Genomic DNA, 5994 nt, shown 5'->3' with positions numbered 1-5994 from the left:
AATCATCAATACTCAATCTTCAACCCTCAGTCTTCAATCCTCAATACTCAATCAGCAATCCTCAATCCTCAATCCTCAATCCTCAACCCTCAATCCTCAATCTTCAATCTTCAATGCTCAATCCTCAATCATCAATCCTCAATCCTCATTCCCCAACCCTCAATCTTCAATCCTTAACCCTCAATCCTCAATCCTCAATCCACAATCCTCAATCCTCGATACTCAATCTTCAATCCTCAATCCTCAATACTCAATCCTCAATCCTCATTCTTCAATCCTCAATACCCAATCCTCAATCTTCAACCCTCAATCCTCAATCCTCAATCCTCAATCCTCAATCCTCAATCCTCATTCTTCAATCCTCAATACCCAATCCCCAATCTTCAATCCTCAATCCTCAATCCTCAATTCTCAATCGTCAATCCTCAGTCCTCAGTCCTCAAACCTCAATCCCCAACCCTCAGCCCTCATCCTCAATCCTCAATCGTCAATCCTCAATCATCAGCCCTCAGTCCTCAAACCTCAATGCTCAATCCTCAAACCCAATCCCCAATCCTCAATCCTCAATCATCAATCCTCAATATTCAATCATCAATCGTCAATCCACAATCCGCAACCTTCAATACTCAATAATGAATCTCCAATCCTAGATCCTCAATCCTCAATCCTGAATCCTCAATCCTCAATCCTCAATCCTCAATCCTCATTCTTCAATCCTCAATACCCAAACCTCAATCTTCAATCCCCAAACATCAATCCTCAATTCTCAATCCTCAATCCTCAGTCCTCAGTCGTCAAACCTCAATCCCCGACCCTTAGCACTCATCCTCAATCCTCAGACCTCAATTCTCAATCCTCAATCCTAAATCCTCTACCGTCAGTCCTCGTCCTCAATCCTCAAACCTCAATCCTCAATCCTCAATATTCAATCATCAATACTCAATCTTCAATCCTCAATACTCAATCCTCAATCCTCAATCCTCAATCCTCAATATTCAATCATCAACACTCAATCTTCAATCCTCAGTCCTCAATCCTCAATCCTCAATCCTCATTCTTCAATCCTCAATACCCAATCCTCAATCTTCAATCCTCAATCCTCAATCCTCAATCCTAATTCCTCAATCCTCATTCTTCAATCCTCAGTACCCAATCCTCAATTTCAATCCTCAATCCTCAATCCTCATTTCTCAATCCTCAATCCTCAAACCTAAATCCTCTACCGTCAGTCCTCGTCCTCAATCTTCACACCTCAATCCTCAATCCTCAATATTCAATCATCAATACTCAATCTTCAATCCTCAATCCTCAATCCTCAATCCTCAATCCTCAATCCTCAATCCTCAATGCTCAGGCATCAATACTCAATCTACAATATTCAATTGTCAATCCTTAATCCTCAATCCACAATCCTCAACCTTCAATACTCAATACTCAATTTCAATCCTCAATCCTCAATCCTCAATCCTCAATCCTCAATCCTCAATCCTCAATATTCAATCCTCAATACTCAATCTTCAATCGTCAATCCTCAATCCTCAATTCTCAGTCGTCAATCCTCAGTCATCAATCCTCAATTTTCAATACCCAATCGTCAATCCTTAGTCCTCAATCCTCAATCCTCAATCCTCGTTCCTCTAACCTCAATCCTCAACCCTCAGTCTTCATCCTCAATCCTCAAACCTCAATCCTCAATCCTCAACATTCAACCCTCAGCCCTCATCCTCCATCCTAAATCCTCTGTCCTCAATCCTCAATCTTCAATCCTCAATTCTCAATCTTCAATCCTCGATCCTCAATCCACAGTCCTCAATATTCAATCATCAATACTCAATCTTCAACCCTCAGTCTTCAATCCTCAATACTCAGTCAGCAATCCTCAATCCTCAATCCTCAATCCTCAGGCATCAATACTCAATCTACAATATTCAATCCTCAATCCTTAATCCTCAATCCACAATCCTCAACCTTCAATACTCAATACTCAATCTTCAATCCTCAATCCACAATCCTCAATCCTCATTCCTCAATCCTCAATCCTCAATATTCAATCCTCAATACTCAATCTTCAATCATCAATTCTCAATCCTCAATTCTCAGTCGTCAATCCTCAGTCATCAATCCTCAATCATCAATACTCAATCTTCAACCCTCAGTCTTCAATCCTCAATACTCAGTCAGCAATCCTCAATCCTCAATCCTCAATCCTCAGGCATCAATACTCAATCTACAATATTCAATCCTCAATCCTTAATCCTCAATCCACAATCCTCAACCTTCAATCCTCAATCTTCAACCCTCAATCCTCAATCCTCAATCCTCAATCCTCAATCCTCAATCCTCATTCTTCAATCCTCAATACCCAATCCTCAATCTTCAACCCTCAATCCTCAATCCTCAATCCTCAATCCTCAATCCTCAATCCTCATTCTTCAATCCTCAATACCCAATCCTCAATCTTCAATCCTCAATCCTCAATCCTCAATTCTCAATCGTCAATCCTCAGTCCTCAGTCCTCAAACCTCAATCCCCAACCCTCAGCCCTCATCCTCAATCCTCAATCATCAATCCTCAATCCTCAATCCTCAATCCTAATTCCTCAATCCTCATTCTTCAATCCTCAATACCCAATCCTCAATTTCAATCCTCAATCCTCAATCCTCATTTCTCAATCCTCAATCCTCAACCCTCAGCCCTCATCCTCCATCCTCAGTACTCAATCCTCTATCCTCAATCTTCAATCCTCAATACTCAATCTTCAATCCTCAATCCTCAATCCTCAAACCTCAATCCTCAATCCTCATTCTTCAATCCTGAATACCCAATCCTCAATCTTCAATCCTCAATCCTCAATCCTCAATTCTCAATCCTCAATCCTTAATCCTCAGACCTCAAACATCAATATTCAACCCTCAGTCCTCGTCATCAATCCACAACCCTCAATCCTCAGTCCTAAATATTCAATCATCAATATTCAATCTTCAATCCTCAATCCTCAATCCTCAATCCTCAATCCTCAATCCTCAATCTTCAACCCTGAATCCTCAATCCTCAATACTCAATCCTCAATCTTCAATCCTCAATACTCAATCTTCAATCCTCAATCCTCAATCCTCAATCCTCAATCCTCAATCTTCAATCCTCAACACACAGTCTTCAATCCGCAATCCTCAATCCTCAATCCTCAATCCTCATTCTTCAATCCTCAATACCCAATCCTCAATCTTCAATCCTCAATCCTCAATCCTCAATCCTAATTCCTCAATCCTCATTCTTCAATCCTCAATACCCAATCCTCAATTTCAATCCTCAATCCTCAATCCTCATTTCTCAATCCTCAATCATCAACCCTCAGCCCTCATCCTCCATCCTCAGCACTCAATCCTCTATCCTCAATCTTCAATCCTCAATACTCAATCTTCAATCCTCATTCCTCAATCCTCAATCCACAATCCTCAATCTTCAATCCTCAATACTCAATCTGCAATCCTCAATCCTCAAACCTCAATCTTCAATCCTCATTCCTCAATCCTCAATCCTCAGACGTCAATCCTCAGTCATCAATCATCAATCTTCAATACTCAATCCTCAATCCCCAATCCTCAATCCTCAATCCTCATTCTTCAATCCTCAATACTCAATCCTCAATCTTCAATCCTCAATACTCAATCTTCAATCCTCAATCCTCAATCCTCAATCCTCAATACTCAATCTTCAATCCTCAACACTCAATCCTCAATTCTCAATCGTCAATCCTCAGTCCTCAGTCCTCAAACCTCAATCCCCAACCCTCAGCCCTCATCCTCAATCCTCAATCGTCAATCCTCAATCATCAGCTCTCAGTCCTCAAACCTCAATGCTCAATCCTCAAACCCAATCCCCAATCCTCAATCCTCAATCATCAATCCTCAATATTCAATCATCAATACTCAATCTTCAATCCTCAATCCTCAATCCTCAATCCTCCATCCTCAATCCTCAATCCTCAATCCTCAATCCTCAATCCTCAATCGTCAATCCACAATCCGCAACCTTCAATACTCAATAATGAATCTCCAATCCTAGATCCTCAATCCTCAATCCTGAATCCTCAATCCTCAATCCTCAATCCTCAATCCTCATTCTTCAATCCTCAATACCCAATCCTCAATCTTCAATCCCCAAACATCAATCCTCAATTCTCAATCCTCAATCCTCAGTCCTCAGTCGTCAAACCTCAATCCCCGACCCTTAGCACTCATCCTCAATCCTCAGACCTCAATCCTCAATCCTCAATCCTAAATCCTCTACCGTCAGTCATCGTCCTCAATCCTCAAACCTCAATCCTCAATCCTCAATATTCAATCATCAATACTCAATCTTCAATCCTCAATACTCAATCCTCAATCCTCAATCCTCAATCCTCAATCCTCATATTCAATCATCAACACTCAATCTTCAATCCTCAATCCTCAATCCTCAATCCTCAACCCTCATTCTTCAATCCTCAATACCCAATCCTCAATCTTCAATCCTCAATCCTCAATCCTCAATCCTAACTCCTCAATCCTCATTCTTCAATCCTCAGTACCCAATCCTCAATTTCAATCCTCAATCCTCAATCCTCATTTCTCAATCCTCAATCCTCAACCCTCAGCCCTCATCCTCCATCCTCAGTACTCAATCCTCTATCCTCAACCTTCAATCCTCAATACTCAATCTTCAATCGTCAATCCTCAAACCTCAATCCTCAATCCTCATTCTTCAATCCTGAATACCCAATCCTCAATCTTCAATCCTCAATCCTCAATCCTCAATTCTCAATCCTCAATCCTTAATCCTCAGACCTCAAACATCAATATTCAACCCTCAGTCCTCGTCCTCAATCCACAACCCTCAATCCTCAGTCCTCAATATTCAATCATCAATATTCAATCTTCAATCCTCAATCCTCAATCCTCAATCCTCAATCCTCAATCCTCAATCTTCAACCCTGAATCCTCAATCCTCAATACTCAATCCTCAATCTTCAATCCTCAATACTCAATCTTCAATCCTCAATCCTCAATCCTCAATCCTCAATACTCAATCTTCAATCCTCAACACTCAGTCTTCAATCCGCAATCCTCAATCCTCAATCCTCAATCCTCATTCTTCAATCCTCAAAACCCAATCCTCAAACTTCAATCCTCAATCCTCAATCCTTAATCCTAATTCCTCAATCCTCAATACCCAATCCTCAATTTCAATCCTCAATCCTCAATCCTCATTTCTCAATCCTCAATCATCAACCCTCAGCCCTCATCCTCCATCCTCAGCACTCAATCCTCTATCCTCAATCTTCAATCCTCAATACTCAATCTTCAATCCTCATTCCTCAATCCTCAATCCTCAATCCTCAATCTTCAATCCTCAATACTCAACCTGCAATCCTCAATCCTCAAACCTCAATCTTCAATCCTCATTCCTCAATCCTCAATACCCAATCCTCAATCCGCAATCCTCAATCCTCAATCCTCAATATTCAATCATCAATACTCAATCTTCAATCCTCAATCTTCAATCCTCAATACTCAATCTTCAATCCTCAATCCTCAATCCTCAATCCTCAATCCTCAATCCCCAGGCATCAATACTCAATCTACAATATTCAATCCTCAATCCTTAATCCTCATTCCACAATCCTCAACTTTCAATACTCAATACTCAATCTTCAATCCTCAATCCTCAATCCTCAATCCTCAATCCTCAATCCTCAATCCTCAATATTCAATCCTCAATACTCAATCTTCAATCATCAATCCTCAATCCTCAATTCTCAGACGTCAATCCTCAGTCATCAATCCTCAATCTTCAATACTCAATCCTCAATCCCCAATCCTCAATCCTCAATCCTCATTCTTCAATCCTCAATACCCAATCCTCAATCTTCAATCCTCAATCCTCTATCCTCAATCATAATTCCTCAATCCTCATTCTTCAATGCTCAATACCCAATCCTCAATTTCAATCCCC

The sequence above is a fragment of the Calliopsis andreniformis genome, unplaced genomic scaffold (assembly GCF_051401765.1).
Source record: "Calliopsis andreniformis isolate RMS-2024a unplaced genomic scaffold, iyCalAndr_principal scaffold0046, whole genome shotgun sequence".
Lineage (NCBI taxonomy): Eukaryota > Metazoa > Arthropoda > Insecta > Hymenoptera > Andrenidae > Calliopsis > Calliopsis andreniformis.
The sequence above is the reverse complement of the archived record's forward strand: the minus strand, read 5'-3'. Positions refer to the sequence as shown.